Source organism: Aythya marila (assembly GCF_965140915.1).
Source record: "Aythya marila genome assembly, chromosome: 1".
Classification (NCBI taxonomy): Eukaryota; Metazoa; Chordata; class Aves; order Anseriformes; family Anatidae; genus Aythya; species Aythya marila.
In genome coordinates, this window is record NC_139042.1 from 98172561 (window position 1) to 98189853 (window position 17293).

The following is a 17293-nucleotide window of genomic DNA, read 5'->3' on the forward strand; positions in this document are numbered from 1 at the left end:
TATGGAAGAACATAAACAATACATTGTATGCTGATATTGGTGGTGGTTTTTCTTCCTTTGTGTGCTCTGAATATGTTTGCTTGACATTGCGCTGTCATGCAGAAGAATAAGGATTAGATTTGTCCTGCTGTGAGATGATTCATGTACAGAGAATGTGCATATTCAGAAAGAGAGAGATTTCAAGAGTGAATCACTGGAGAGAAGCTGTTGATAGAAATCAATAATAAACTGATAGCTGAGCAGGGAAAAGTGGATTTAATAAAAAGAATTTAACCTAAGAAATTTGAATCAAGCCTTTATGGTTGCTTCTCTGATAATTTCCGTTAGAACTTCTTCATTCTTTTTAAAAATATATTTTGTAGGTGTACAATTTATTCTTTGATTATATGTAAACGTATATTTATATTACATGTTATTTTATATGTATGCATACATATATAAAACAAATAAGCATCCCCTAAAGTGATTTTCCAATTTTATTATATGATTTTGCTTTAGTACAATTTAAAAGCTTACATAATATTAGAATAGGGCTAGATATTTAAACAGCAACTGGATGTCAAACTGTTATTTCCTTTATGTAAATATATGTAACATTTTTATTTCAATAACATTTAGCCAAATTAGTGTTTCCCGATATTGATATTATTCATGCTTTCCCAGAGATGTTAACATAACCTTGTAATTGGCATAAATTCTATCCAGCAACGAGCACTGTAGGAAATGCATTTTATATTTGTTCCTTGTTACATCTTTTTAAGGCAAAGTGGAAATTCATAAGATATAACAAGCTTTGCATTTCGGTTTGGCTGATTTTCTTTCTGTACAACTAAATTATTCTGAAGTGAAAAGGAACATCAAGCTTAACATATTTCTCAGTAGAAAGCCTTCTCTGAAAGATTCTCATTTAGATAGATGTGCCTAATTTTCAAATACAATGCTATGTTAATCTTAAACAGACACTTTCAGAAAATCTGCATTTGCACTCTCTCCTTGGGAAAAATAAAAAAGAAAAAAAAATGCAGTAAATAAACAGAAATCTAGAAACAGTTATTCTGCACAGATTTCAGCTCTCATCTTCATTGTGAGCCACCCAGGCATGACTATATGGTTCTGGTACACAAGCCCTGAAAAGTAGGCTTTACAAAGCAAAACCATAAATAAGACTGTTGTTGTCTTCAGCTTGTCAGTTTGACTTCTATCTAAGCAGATAAAAGGCAAGTGCTAATGCCACTGGAAGACTGCTTGGCAGAAGCAAACCTCGTACAGTTTTCCTCTCATTTTGGTTCCTGCTGGCCAGGTAACCTCATTAGAGAGGCACCTTCCTCCAGCCACTGCAGATCCCTTGATGTGACTGCTGGTTGCTGTTCTGGGTCATCAATCAGAGAGGAGAAAGTTACGAGATGGGAGATGCAGTAGATTTTAGTGAAATTAACTCTTAAGTAACTCATCAGGACTTAAATTATAACACTGCAGGAGTAAATGCTGGCCACTACTCCAAAAATAAAATACCAAAAGACTAAAAAAGAGCTCTCTCCTTCCTCCCAAATTATCCTATCAACACTGTCAGCAGAATTTATCTTTTAACGGATTTGATTTTTTTTAGCTGGGATATTGAATGTCATGCACAGGCAGTGACACACAGTGACATGCAGTGCAAACGCCACCAGCACCTCTCACAGGGAGAAGGAGACCAACAAAGAATGGAGATGCTTTTTTGGGTCACGTAGCTTTCAGGTGTGTGATTCTTTGTTACGAAACAAAGCCCCTCGCTACAAGAAGGACATCGAGTTGCTTGAAAGAGTCCAGAGAAGGGTGACCAAGCTGGTGAGGGGCCTGGAGAACAAGTCCTACGAGGAGCGGCTGAGGGAGCTGGGCTTGTTCAGCCTGGAGAAGAGGAGGCTCAGGGGCGACCTTATCGCTCTCTACAGGTACCTCAAGGGAGGCTGTAGCGAGGCGGGGGTTGGTCTGTTCTCCCACGTGCCTGGTGACAGGACGAGGGGGAATGGGCTTAAGTTGCGCCAGGGGAGTTTTAGGTTGGATCTTAGGAAGAACTTCTTTACCGAAAGGGTTGTTAGACATTGGAACAGGCTGCCCAGGGAAGTGGTGGAGTCACCATCCCTGGAGGTCTTTAAAAGACGTTTAGATGTAGAGCCTAGGGATATGGTTTAGTGGGGACTGTTAGTGTTAGGTCAGAAGTTGGACTCGATGATCTTGACGTCTCTTCCAACCTAGAAATTCTCTGTGATTCTGTGAAACAAAGCACGTATGGCTGTTTTTCTCAGAGATATGAACTGATCTCTTGACTAGGACCACTTGTTAGCCTCTTGCACATTTGGATAAAGCTGCTACTGAGAAGTCAATAGCCTGTCAAAGAGGTTTACTTAATGCCAGTTTGTAGAAACTGCTGCATGGTACCTGCCGTTTGCATCTTTGTAACCTTTCATCTTAGCCAGCAGTTTCCAGAGGCTCTTGTCACCCTTTTTTTTTCTGTTATTGTGCTTGTGTTGTTTTCATGCCCTTGTTCCTGCAAACCTGTTGTTACATCAGGTTTTCATGGAAAACAACTACCCCTGGTGTGGCAGTCGCCTGTCTTGCCCCCCTTTTTGCCTTACCTCTTCTCTTGTGGTTGTTAGTTTTTTATTAGTGAAGAACAAATATGGTGCACAATAACATAGATAAGTCATTTAAATTCTCAATAAATATTTTCCAATAAGGATATTTTTCATATCCAAATAATACACAGAGAAGCTTCACAACTAATGTGCTATATTTGCACCCAATTACCATATTCCAATCAGTGCTAAGAACATCTTAAATGGGAGCAATCAGTAGGAAATTTGAGGAGGTCCTAAACAAAAAGTATATAACACCAAAGGAAAAACATGGCCAAAAATGATTGTCATCCCCATCACTTTCATTATTGCCAACTACTGCACTGCAGGGAGCCATGGAAGCCTGTTGGACTCTGTTGCTGTTCTTCCCCTTCCTTCTTGTTAAGTTCCTGTCTCTGTCCCATTTTATTTATTTATTTATTTATTGTTTTCCATCTTTCATCATTTGAGTGTATATGCATATAACATATACCATATGTACACAATGTATACCATAAGTTATGGATGCTGCTAATGAAGCTCTGTGCCTATAACCCCATCTCAGCATACTTTCTGTAGCATGTATTCATTTCTTTTTTTTTTTTTTTTTTTTTATGTTTCTTGGAGCACAATCTGTGGACTGATGAGGTGTTAAATCAAAGGGAGGTGGGGCTAGAAAAACCTTGCATTTTTTTCCTGAACTCTATGCTCTCTGATTTATTTTCTTCATTTAATTTGATTGAGCAAAATTGAGTAACACAGCAATCCAAATTCAAAGCATTGTTGCTCAGGCAACAAGATATAGCTAAGAATGAACACTGCAGCTTCATTAAAAGCAACACAAAAGATGTAGTACAGTTGCCTGTGGAAATGTGTGTTGATCAGACTCTGAGATCTAACCTGACTGCATTATGAAAATATCAATTTATTTTTATTTCACAGCAGAAGCAGCAAAGCTTGCAATGGAAAGTTTTGTATTAGTTTATATGCATTTGAGCACTGCTGTACTTTGTAATTGACGGCGGGGAATATCCATTGACTCTACTATGTATTTTGTCAGACACAGAAGAAAAAAGTGTGGTTAATAGCATCTTGCCAATATTCAGTCCTATTGGACATATCATATGGTCTTTAAGAAATCTGTCAAGCTTCATAAAATTAGCCTCAAGCTAATTAGTAACGTCAATGTTTTTAGAATGATTGTTGTTATTACTGTATATCACTCAGAAAATCATGTGGAGACCAGCAATCTGTATATTGGCTAGATATTGCAGTATCATGGCCATGGATTAAGAACTTTCTGAAATCCGAAAATATTTCTCTCTTTTTACCTTCCATGTTCTCCCTTGATCTCAGTCTTTGACCCTGACTTAGCTTATGGACTTAGTTATTGTTGACTTAATCTACATAACTGAAGGGGGGAGAGGGACGGAATATATGCTCAGTTTCCTCCTTACTGATTAATTTTTATGTTATACCTTCTTGTTTATGCTTGGTTGTGGAATGGCACATACAAATATGATGAAAGCGCTGGATTCTGCAGTCTTATATCTTATGGTATTTGATAGAAGTCTCCAGCTACTAGAATTATTTAATGAAAGAGCAATTTATGGAAGGGATATTTGATCAAAATTTTAAACTATTATAAAAAATAACATACAAAAACCACGCATACATTCACATTTACTTTATGATACAGTTAAGGAATATGAATGTAGTAAAAGAGAAACATACTAGTGCTCTTCTTTCAGATGCTGCTTGATTCAACTGTTCAACATGCTTACTCTTACCACTACCAAATAACTGTGCAGTTGCTGTACTTAAGGTAGAGATGAGTGCATGTGTTCCAACCCAGACTGGCCTCACTGGCTTAGACTCTACAGGCCAGCAGTAAGAAACCACTCCTGCCACACAGACCTTATAGTCTAAATAGTGAAGACTACCAACTGCTGGGATATAAAAGGACAGGCGCACTGTTGTCTTTATTCTACAGATAAGGAACTGAGCCTGAGGTCCGTTAAGTAGCACAGACCAAAAAGGAGCCTTGCAAGAGACAGATAGCCCCAGTCCGGCTTACGTGCATCAAAGCCCAGTGCACTCACCAGACCAGCATTCTTCCTGCTGCTGTACGAGTGAAAGAAGGGAAGGTAAACCTAGGCATTCGCTGAAATGACTGGCAGAATTGTAAGTCAGTAGGTAAAAAAAGGAAACTGGAAACCGAAGGGTAGGATTATGGGAAAACTAAAAGTGAAGCTTTTAACCTGTGAGCTTTCTCATATCTACTTGAGGTATGACTGCCAAAATAGGATGTTTCTTACAGGTTTATTTCCAGTAAGAGACTTTATAATAATGTGTGGATTTTATCTTTCTTTCTGTTTTTTTTTTAAGTTGCATTTCATCAGCTGTTGGAAAGACTGTGCTGTCTGTCAGTTTCTGGAGATCAAAGTGTATGCTGTGAAAAATAAAGTAATCAGCTACTTTGGAATAATTTGCAGTAGCAGACATTCCCAGTGCAAACCAGAGTACAAATCAGATAGTGAATCAGTGATCTCAAAAGAGGATTACTTTGGATTAGTTGTCCAGGGAAGTAGGCACTTTGTGTAATGCACCAGACAGCTCCAATGTGAGCCAATTCACTGGGGATTTTTGTTTGTTTGTTTTTTAAAATTTTAACATCATTTTACCAAATGGATTTTAATACACTAATTAATGTTATTCCTACAGCATTCTGCCTTGATCGTGCATTGCAGTTTGATTTGTGAGACGGTGAGAAGAAAACTGGTATCTGACCAGGGTTCAGTCCTGCTGGGTCTCTCTCTACTTGTTTAAGTCACTCATATTTTAGTGATGTTTGAAGAAGAGCTTTGTTATCATTTCACTGGTACTGTATGTGGCTAATCTTTCAGCTTAGTAGGGATGTTGTGATATAAGTATCAAGGTGCTTGGAAACAGCATTTATTTGTGTATAAACAGTAATTTCCTGTTTCTGTAGTTCGGTGTTTTACTCCATCATGCCTATAGCTGTGAGGTCATTATTTTACACACATAATAATACTTGAGTTCCTTAAACTAATGGTGCAGCATAAGGAAGTGTGTCACATGGACAGCCATCTCTTGCTATAATTTTTCCACTCGGGGCCTCCCTCTTCTGTGCCAGTAATATATCGCTTGTCTCTGCCAGCAATAAATTGATGTGCCTCCTCCCCGTTTGCCCAAGTTCTGACTGTTGACTGACAGATATAAAACCATTATTCACTGCATTCCCCATCTCACAAAGCTGGCTTACTGGGTTAAGAACCAGGGTCTGGGGGCATGTAAAAAGGAAGTGAAGAGTAATGAAGAACAAGAACGCACTTGGACATCATGTGCTGAAAGAAGGAAAATCTGTGCTTGTTCTATGTATGAAATGGTATCTAGTTTGGTATGCAAATAAGGCAGTCTTTGAATGAAAGATCAAACTTTGTGGACAGTATAAAATTCCTGGGGAACAAGAGCAGAAGTTACCCAGCTGTTATTCTGACATGGGAAATAAGTGCTGATGCTCCAGATCCAGGCAGCTTCTCATTAAGGCAAGTCCAGATCCAGCAGCACTGATGTCTCCTCTGTTTAGACAATAACAGATCCAGACTATAGTCCTGGCAATACCTCTAACAGGCATACACCCCGGGGATAGCTGTTTGCAAGCTAAAATTTCAGGATTCACCAATGAAAAGAAAATTTGCACCATTGTTTCTATGTCCAGGGCAAGCCTGAACAAACCCTGTGGATCTTGCTCCTTGTTCCAGATAAAGTTCAGTTGCTTGCTCCTGATTTAGTCCCAAACTTAGCATACTGTTGGAGGCTTCCTCCCCTATGTCATCAGCTTGCTTTCTTCTTTGGACTCTGCAGCAGCCTAGAATAAGCAAGAGGGCAAGATCACAATTGCTCTTGAAGCTTCTTCTGAAGTATGCAAAAAGGTTTTTTCCCTGGTGCATACTGTCCTAGGTGAGACACCAGTTTGAGCAATGAACAAAGTAATATGAGGAGTGACAGGGAGACTTACAGCTCTAAATTGCTGAGATGGAATGAGGTCAACTTTGGCAAAATGCATTAAGTCAGCTGGAGAAATCCTTTAAAGTAAGACTATCACTGGCCATGCTATGTATGCATCCTACCCTTCCTGTTCAAAACCTTCACTGAAGGCCTCTCTCCACTGAGGCTGTGGCAAAGATGTTCAGGTATGTTTTCACTGTAGGAAGTATTACATATAGTCTTTTATTCACATTCGTAATACAGCTCTGTAGAGTCTTATTCATCTACAGAGTGCTTCTACTGGAGCACGTAAATGATCTTTTGGAAACATCGGAAGCTGTCTTTTTAATACAGGAAACACTTCTTCAAAGAAAATATGAGCTTGCAAGAACTGATATAAGAACTATGATACAGGACTCGAGGTCCTTGATTGCTTTAGGAGTGTTGTAAACCTACATGTTTTTAGGATACCTCGTTTAGTAAAACATTAATGACAAACTTCAGAAGAAAAATAAATACAACTTCACAAGTTTAGTCTTGTGAGAGATTGCCAACCTGTAGATGTGTACATGACAGAAAAAGAGGTGACACCAACTTTTATAAAACATATTTTCTGATCTTAAAATTCCTCAAACTCATGACCAGGTGCTAAACACATCTGAGAGTTGCACATGCACTAATTCGTTATTATAAAAAGTAGTAAATTGATTGATTTATAAAATTCCTTCTGTCCCTGCAAATCATTGCAAGATGTCTGGGTACCACTATAGCCAAATACTTTAAAAAATGTTTACTTTGTATTTATGAACAGTTTACTGAAGTCTTATGCCTGAAGTTCTACATGTGGTTTTCCTAGGCAGCATTTAGTTCCCTATATGGAAAAGTAAAAATGAAATGTAATGTATATATAAAACCATGTATAAAAGACACTGATGTATGTGGCAGCCCATTAGCAGTTAGATGCATCTCTGAGCATCAGCAAATTGTATTTCTCTCCAGCCTCTCTCTCCCAGCTTTCTCAGACATGTACACCAAAGGTATAACAGGTCAGTGAAATGAGAAGGCAATTCTGTGAAATCTGTTGTTCACATAATATCACGGGGACTAAGTGACTAACCTGCAGTGTATATAGACAAATCTCTGATAAGGACACAGAAATAAAATGCCTTTTTGTGTGACTTTTTTTCTTTTTCTTTTTTTTTTCTTCCCATTTTCAGGCATAACTGGGCTGTAGTTGACAGACAAGTAAATATTGTATGCATGCAAAGAAATAACACTGTCATTTAGGGACAGAAGGATGTTTTTAGTATTGTGTATTTGTGATCTCGTAGATGAGGGTTATTTTGTAGAGCGCATTCCCAAAGAGAAGATGCATAGTGTTATTACGTGAAAGGATGGGAAGACATAGTACCTTTATTGCTAGCTTCGCTAACACTATTCTTATTAAACATAAATCTTCCTCTGATGTGAACTAAACTCAGAAATTGCAGCAGATTTTACAGGCTAGGGATATCTCTTTCCCTCTTCTTTCCTAGGTTGTTTGCTTACTCATAGTTATGTTTCCATGTGGGAAGTGGAAATTTAATTTAGAGTGATAGCTGCTCAGCAGTTGGTGATATGTGTAAAAATTGGATTTGAAAGTAAGCATGTTTTTCGCTCCAAGCCTCCTCCTGCAGCTGAAAACATGACCAGTTTATATTTTGCTATGGTAAGAAAGCCTACCTGTAAGAACAAGTAAATCAACTGAATCCAGGGTAGTTTCTGTTTTCTGAGCTCCTGAATGTCTTTAGGTTTAATGTGATATGTATCAAGCAGTCATAAACATTAATACACGAGTTTTCTGATTTCACAGTTTTACATCTAGCTTCCAGTTCACCACCTATACACCATCATATCTCAAGTTTTGCTGTTCAAACAGCCCAGTGCAGTGTTTTTCCCCCGGTGCTGTCACTAGCACACTTTGGGTTTAGTAACATAACAGAATTACAATGCCAGCCTGCTTGACATGGCACAGAAAAGAGGAAAAAACTGTAATTACTGAAATCTACCACCAGAGAGAGCTTTTGTCTTGCTAACATTAATAGAAAGACGGCAACAAGCCTTCATCTAGTGTCATAATGGGAGTTTTCATAAGTATTGTATTATTCATCTTTAAGTATCAAGTTCATCTTTAAGTATCAAGAGAATAATGAATCAAAATCGACAGCACCAGTAGGAAACGTAAATGCATACACATGAATTTTGTATTCATTTTAATTGCATGCTCGGTACTGTGATATCTGTCAGGACAGCATAAAAAATAATAAAACTAGTGTAAACTGGGGGAAAATGGTACTAACTGGATAATTTGTATCTATAAAGGTCCTGATTTGATACCAATTCCTTGGATTTTAACTTGGTCTATTGGCATGGCTGAGAGCAAAGGGTGCTTTGTGAAGGAAAACGCACCCAGAGTTGAACAGAGTTGTGAGCTAAAGCCAAATATTTCTCCTTTGCTACAAAATTATGAGCATAATCTTGTTCTGGAAATATGTCTTTTAGTTTCCACCACTAACATGTGACATAATAACAAGATACTTCTTCCATGTACATGATAACTTCTTTGTTTTTTTAAAATATTCAGTGACTCTGAATTTTTATAATAGAAAACCAGTCTCTATAAAATGGACACAACTTCAGATAAAAATTTGTTTTTCTTTTTACTTATCTGCTCGGTAAAAGGTCTATTTTACTTTAGGTCTCGTATTGTTCGTGGCAAAGACACCAGCAATGGCTCAGGAAGAACAGCAGGTGGGGCAAAACTCTGAAGTTGTATCTGGGACACATCCCAGCAGATTTGCAGGGTTCACAGCTTCTCTCCTGGGTCTACGGCATCGCAAATAGGATACTGGTCAAAACCCACCTTTGCAGTTGCCCAGCAGCTCCACCAACTTTGTGGTTTCAGATGAAGTATCTCCCCATTCACCCTTCCCACATCCAATACCCTGTTATCCACTCTTATTGTAAAAAAGTATTTGCAATTTTGAAGGTGAATGGCTCCATCTTTGAGTGACCCTCCTGAGATCCACGCAGCAGTGTATGGAAACTTTCAGCGAAGTGATGTCTTTCATTCTAATAGGAATATTTTTCTAGTTCAATCCTTTTGCTTAACTGTCCCTCGCTGGTCCTTCCCACATTAAAACTTCAGGGAGTACAGAGGACTATGCATGTTCAGGCCTGCAAGAAACACTTCTACCTGCAGGTAGAATAATTACAGCTGCTTCTGCTCTCTTCCAGGAACTGTTTGGTTCCAGGAATGTCTGATCTAGGGATTTCTTAGTGTCTTTTAATTATTATTCATCGTAAAATCAAGTGTATTCAACGTGTTTTTTGCTTTGTTTTGTTTTGTTTTGTTTTGTTTTTTTTGTTGTTTTTTTTTTTTTTTTTGAATCAGATCAAAGAGCATGTCAAGTAGTCACCAAAGCAAAACACATCCTCCAAGTGGGCAAAACACATAACAAAAGTCCACGTGATCTGACCACACATACGTGTGGATATCCAAGAAGCCCTAAAGGAAAAGAGCATACTGCAGGTGGTGAATTATTCTGGCAGGCTGCATGAAGCCAACTTAATTATAGGCTGTCTTTAATGCTGTGTTCTGGGACTTTTTATTTTGTGTGTGTGTTTGTGTGGTGTGTGTCACTAAATAAATAAATAAGTAACAACGCTGAGAGCCAACAATTTCTGTGAAGTCCTGAAAAACTAAGCATTAATTTTGGCTTGGGATTCATATAAAAACCCTTCAGAGGTTCCTCCTAGTAGTGGTTGACTGTGCTAAAATATCCTGTTAACGAATTAGGTTCTGATTTGTTTTGCTTACTCAAAAAAAGCATCATGAGAGTAGATGTATTCTAACGTATTTTCGTAAATAAATAAATAAATAAAAATAAAAGAAATGTAACTTTGGGTGTCCTAAATGTATTCTACCCTAATCTTGACCCCAACATGAGCTCTTTTTATCCATGAGTGTTGTGTTAGCTGCTTGCTGTGAAAGCTGTGGTATTTTACACCCTGATATCAATTAGGTCAGGCACATAGCTGCACCGTTTGATTGACCAGATACGTAATCAGGGCTGATCATATCAAAAACTTAGCAGTGCCTAGTGAGGTTTTAGAGTTGTTAGAATTCAAGATTGCTTTACTGAAAAGGTGAAAAGTTGTTTTAGATAATAGCGGATTTGACCCTGCAAGACACTGAACACCTTTGATAACGTGAAATTCTCCTCTTAGCCACTTTTGTCATTCAGAATTAATGATAATTAGAGAAGACTTTACTCCTGTCAACAGTCTGCCTCCAAAGTCTTCTGCAATTTTTCTAATAATTCCATGAAGGGTTCAGTGTATGAGCAAAAGAGAATACTCCTTCACTCATGCCATTAAGTATGCAACTGGGAAAGCACATGCCCCAGGGGATCCCTAACTAGGAAAACAGTCAGGATGCCCTTGGATGTGTCAGCAAGAGGCTGTGTTCAGGGCACCTGGGCTTGCAGGTGCTGAAGTCTCCTGAGGCCACCAGGTTCTTTAGTGATGATGTCAGGGCGCCAAACAGAGCCTGTCAAAACCTCAGCAGGCTGACTGTCTAGCTCTTTCTGTGGCTGCAGTTCAGAGCTATTGCAATTGCTCTGCAATCTCCAGCTGTACAGTACGGCAAGATGTGATACTGGAGAGGAATATTACCCAAGGCATGTCCTCTCCCTCTGCCCAATGTCACATTCTCTCAGGACAGCCACACCATGCTGTCCTTTGAAGTAGTGTCGACTCAACTGTTTGTCAGACCACGCTATGAATCAGCTCAGGGAACTGATTTGCTTGAAAAATAGCCCAGCAAAACACAGTGCTGTGGACAGTCATGCCTGCATACCTGCAAAAACCAGAGAGGCTACACAGGGAAGGGGATGTTGAGAAAAATGGGAAGAAGAGAAGCCAGGAAATGCACATAGACCCGCATGTTAAAATGGGCCTCTATGCAAGCAGCATTATGCCTCTTCGCATTGCTTGTTGAAGAGATGCCAGCACAGTAAGCAAGGTGTGAGCTGGCAGCACATACCTGCTCAGCTGCCCTGTGCTCCAGGCAGGCACAGAGCCTCAAGCTGATGAGTGGCACCAGTGCAGCAACTCACTGCTATTGCCTGCTCTACCTCCCCCACCATGTGCTGGCTTGAGCATTCTTCTCTCTGCCCCTTTGGCCAGTGGGACCACCACCAAGGCTGCAGCTGGTTTTCTGCCTCTTTAATGAGCAGCTCCCAGAAGAGGCTGGAAAAAGCCAGGGCAAACTCCCCTGCTGCAGGTAAACAGGGTACTCTGGTGTTAGTGGCAATGTTCTCTTGGTGGCAAGGATGTGTTCACTTGGCTCAGCTGCCAAGGAAAGCACCATGCAGGAGTGGGGTAGCAGGCTTCAACATCTGCCTCAGTTGCAAGCTCTCAGTTTGCCAAAAGAGTGAGGTATCAGTGGATCAGCAGCCTTGTTTGCTGAGGGCTTTGGGACCTGGCTGAGAAAGTATCCTCCATTTGACAGTGGAGAAGAAAACCCCTGGAAACAACAGAGACTTCAGTTCTCAAGACGTCTTTTCAATTACACTGTCACTCCGAATGTCTGATCTGTCTTGATAGATTTCAACACTTTTCCCTGCTAGTGACTCCACCATCATCTCTAAGTGTACCTTTGCAGAGTTTATAAAGGGAAAATGTCACACTAGTCTAGCTGCTCTGCCCTGGTTTCACAAATGCCAGTGCCAGCTTGAGAGTTTACTTTGGATTTTTGAAGAAGAGGACTAAAAACAAACAAACAAACAAATAAAAACCACAAAACTTTTCTTTCTCTCTTGTCAGTGCTTTAACCCAAGGCTTCCAATTTCTGCATGTTTTTTTAGCTCAAGATATGCTACAAGGTAAAAACTGGATCCAGAGACCACTGGTTCAGAAAAGAAGTGACATACAGCCTTGTGATATCAAATAGCTGACTCACATCAGAGAGAAAAATAATAGGAATATTTAGAGCTAATTTCATCAGTTGGGGGGCGTGAGGGGGAGAATAAGGTTATGAGTTTCTAACTATATGGAACAGAAGCAGATTTACCTCTTTAAGGCGGTGAAAAAGCCATCCTGTTATGTGCGACCAGGCATTGCACTTGGTTGATGATATTTTGTCCAGCAAGCCTGCTTTAAAACTTGCACACAGTAAGTAGTTTCCACTGGGTCCCAGGCAATTTTGAATTTATCATAGCAAAGACTGTACTGCACAAAGCAACTTCTGTTAGTGTTCTGGCTCCACATTTTCTAAATAAGTCTGCAGAACCCTGCAGTCAAATTTCAGAGATTTTCTGGAAGGATTAATCCTCCACAAAGGTGATAAGTAGTGAGTAACGGCATGATTGCATAGCATACAGCTGTAGAGGATCTCAGATGTAAACAGATTAAGCTTTGCCATCAAATTCAGTATTGCCACATTTTGTAGTTGAAGAAACAAGAAAAAATGGTTTTATGGATTTGCATTGTGTCATCATCCAAAATTCAGTGACACAGCTAGAAAGAGTTTGCAGTTGAAGACAGCTTCTCAGACCTTCTCTGACCACCTTTGGCTCTAATGAGCCAAAGGCCAATGAAAGCACAGTACAGGACCAAGTCCAGGGAAAGGCCACAAAGATGATTGCTGGATAAGCCTGAAGCCTGACTTGGGAATTAGGGCTCTGTCAGACTACTCTGAATCTGCTTTTCCCATGAGTGTAAGTAAAGATGTTTGTGTGATAAATGTCCCTGGAAAGATCTGATCAGCAAGAAGAAAATATGATGCAAGAACGAAGTATGTTTCTTCTTTGTTGTTGTTGTTGTTGGTGTTTTTTTTTTTTTTTTTTTTTTTTTCTTTCCTATTTTAGTTTAAAAATTAAAAGTTTCTTAAAAACAGAAACAAAGCAACGTAGAAAACACAGCACATGCAGCTATGCTTGCGAAATCAGGTATTCTGGTTTGGCAGAGATAAAGCTAACAAAGCAGTGCAGTTTGTCTCTTTGTGGTTAGCCAGTGCAAGACGGTCATTGCTGAGATGATCACACATGTTTTCTTTGTAAGCCTTCCTCCTCCTCCCTCTCATTTCTGTGACAGATAGAGCTCATGGGCAATCAGACACTGTCTTATAACATTATTCATGTTTGATCCAGTCTGTGCACCATCAGGGCAAAGAAACAACATAGGTGGTATTGGGGCCTCATTATTGTTAGCAATTTTAGCCTGAGAGTCCACTGGAGTGAGGCCAGCAAAGTCCCACAAAGGTGATTGCGGGATTGGAGCATCTCTTGTTGATGGGGAGAGGCTGGGAGAGCTGGGGTTGTTTGGCCTGGAGCAGAGAAGGTGCAGCAACATCTGATCCACGTGTATAAACATGGCTCTGTTTGCCCTGGCCACCTTCTGACCTCTTTTTTGGGTGACTCCCCACCTGCAGTCCTCCTTAGCCCTACCTCAACCGCCCATATTCAAAACCAAGTCTGACACAGCACAGCTGTAAAACCTCGGACCAGATTTCTGTGGAAACAGCCAAGCTGTTAATGTGAGCTGTGCCAGGCCTCAGCTGGGCACCCACCAGCCAGTGTCTGGGGAACACTGTTTGGGCTCAGCCCAAGCCGTGCCCGTGCCCATGCCCATGCCCATCCATGCACACCTGACATCCCCAGATGGGCCCAGGGCCTGCAGCAGGGCCTGGGGATGGCCAGGCTGTGGCCAGCCCCAGTCACCATCCCTGGCATGGCCCAGCTCGCCTTGCTGTGACTGTGGGATGGGGCTGGTCAGGGACAGAGGCACTGCACCCTCTTCTTTGTTAATTGTGTGCCTTGTGGCACTCAGGGCTGCAGCACAGGGCTGCAGCCTGGGGACGCTGGTGGCCAGGAGGGCCTGGACAAGTTGGAGCTAGAGCAGGAGCCATCAGCCAGGTTTGAGGCTGCCACCCCCTAACACTGTTGTTGGTACAAAGCAGTGTCAGCTGGTGCCCTGCTAGCTCTTTGAGGACAAAAATGCAATGAGCTGATGACAGTTTTGGTGTGCTTTACTGAGCATCTGCTGCTCCCAGCCATCTCCAGCTGCCTAGTGCAGTCAGGCAGTTGCAGCCTCCTTGGCTTTGCCAGGCTAACATCTCACATCAGCTAGCCTCTGATGTGTTTGCTTTCTAGATGAGCCAGTCCAATGTTGATGTTATTTAATGCTAGGAATTGTTGCTTTTGTTACGGGATGGCTGTGAATGGGTTGGGAACAGATACTCCCCATCTGTGCCAAGGTCTGCTGGGGCAGAAGATACTGTCACCTTTCCAAGCCAAGCCCTGAGTGCACAAGAGATGCAGCTGACCTACATGACTTTGTGCCTTAGTGCTCCCCAGCCTAACCACACAGCAAACCTCACTTGGATTTCAGCAGGACTCAGCACAGCATGGCCAGCCCTGGCAGCAAGGCTCAGTGTTTGTCTCAGACACCAGCATGGAGAACATGAGCTTTCTCGGAGGCCTGTTAAGTTAGCCAGCTTTGGGTACAGCCTCAGCAGGGTACTGGAAAGCAAATTTCCAAAAAAAAAAAAAAAAAAGCAAGGTCCCAGGTCTGTTTTTTGTTCTCACGACAATGTAAAAATGTTCTGGAGCTCTTCAGAGTTACTGTCACCAGGATTTGGAAGCAAGAAAGGACATTCTCTAAAGCAGAGACCCAGCATCGAGGAGTTAGTGCCAACAGGATAATGTTTAGCAGCTATGCTAGCAAGTGAGGCAGCATGTTATGACTGTATGTTATAATGTTAGGCAATACTATTTTCCTTGCTTATATTAAGTGTGTAAAATGTAGTTTTGTTCGTTTGTTTTCAAGAGATATTATACAGCTGCAAAGAGGTTTTTTTTGTTTGTTTGTTTGTTTTTAATGAGAATACCTTTGCCCTAGCCACACTTTAAAATAGGCCTGTGATCAGCAAATGAAGCTGAAATTGTCATATAGTCCTACAGAAAATGGCACTGAATGCTGAAGAATTGATGCAACAAAGCTGAAGGCTGACATACATGTAAATAACATAAACGACGATTAAGCTGTGAGCTTTTAGCAGGATGAAAAGCTGCATTTCACATATAAATGCATTCCCTAGGATTTGCCTCTCTGATAACAACATGAAGAGTACTAAAGTTAAATAGACAAAACCTTGAGCTGACCTTCAGTATGAAGGAAAACATACCCACATTAACTTCTGAACAGGGCTTGATGGTATCTTGCTGGAGAGCACGCTGAACCAGCAGTCTGGCTATCACTGCTGGAACTGTTTTAAATACCTTGGCCAGATAAAACATCAAATATACTTGTGATTGAAATTTGATGTTAGCAGAGTGTAGATGTGATTTATTTACACAAATGCTAACTATTACTGGGTACAAATTATTACGAGAATACTTTTGTGATCTGCTATTTCCTGTGTGAAAAACCTCATCTGCTAAATGATGTGCAGTTTAAGGTAATAAATGCAAAACTGGAACTAACAAGGAGATTACATTACTAAAATGTTGAATTTAAACATTAGGCACTTAATTTTGATAAATGCAGTTAATTAACAGATTTGTTGTGATCAAATACAACAGAGCAGAAATAAGAAAAAAGACAAAAGCATCTGGCTACCAGTTTTATTTTTTTGGCACTAAAAGACACTATCATATTACTGGCAGTAATAACTGGTCTGCTTTTGCTGTTGGATCAATGTCTTTGACTTGCATGCCAAAAATCAAATTCTTTTGTAAATGCTGTTATTTTAACAAGTACAAAAATAAATGAGCATAAGCGAACCATGGCTGTTTGCCACAATAAGGAAAACAAGTGGGATTGTTCATGAACAACAGGACAGATCTGCGTAACGTCTCTGTGCAAGAGCCAAAGCGCCTCAGCTACTTCTCTGCAAAGCTCTTCTGTGGTGTATTTGAGTCCAGAGTCTGAATGCCATGGTGCAACCCTCACCCAACAGAAAAACATGCCCTGTGTACAGCCTCTTCTCTGTGTCCAGCCTCCTCCTCAGGCAAGGCCATGGCCACGTGGGGTGTGCTGCCAGACACCATGTGGTGACAGCGGCCCCTCTGAGCGAGCCGGCATGCCTGCTGCTCTCAAGATGAAGTCTCCAGGTCTAGACAGAGCTATTTCAAGTGCAGCAGAGTTAGAGCTTAATGTGAGAGCGATGGGGGCTGGAAAAGACCAGACTTCCTCCCAGTCCTGCTCATTTCACTCCTCTCAGGGGAAAGACCTCGTGGAGCTAGCCACAAAGGCAGTTAACATTGACATGGGCTTGCTGAAGGCCAGCCCATGCTCCCTGGGGATCTGTGCTGACAGCCGCTGCTGAGGTTTAATCTAAGATCACCTTCTAGATACTGCAGTGAGGAATCTTATTAAAGTCTTTTAAAAAACAAACAAGCAAACCTTTGCCTTACCTTTTGGTTCTCTTTCCTTTGTTTTGCAAATACGTAGCATTACTCCTTCATTACTCCTTTCCCTCTCAAGAGTTGATTATGCAGAGAAAATATGCTTTTTGAGAACCAAGCAATTTGGTCAGAACTATTTTAAAAGAATGTTTTATAAGTACATATACTACTACTAATAATAATAAAAAAAAAGTGTTTGCTGCTGGGAAAAAAACATACTGGATGATTCCATGCTAA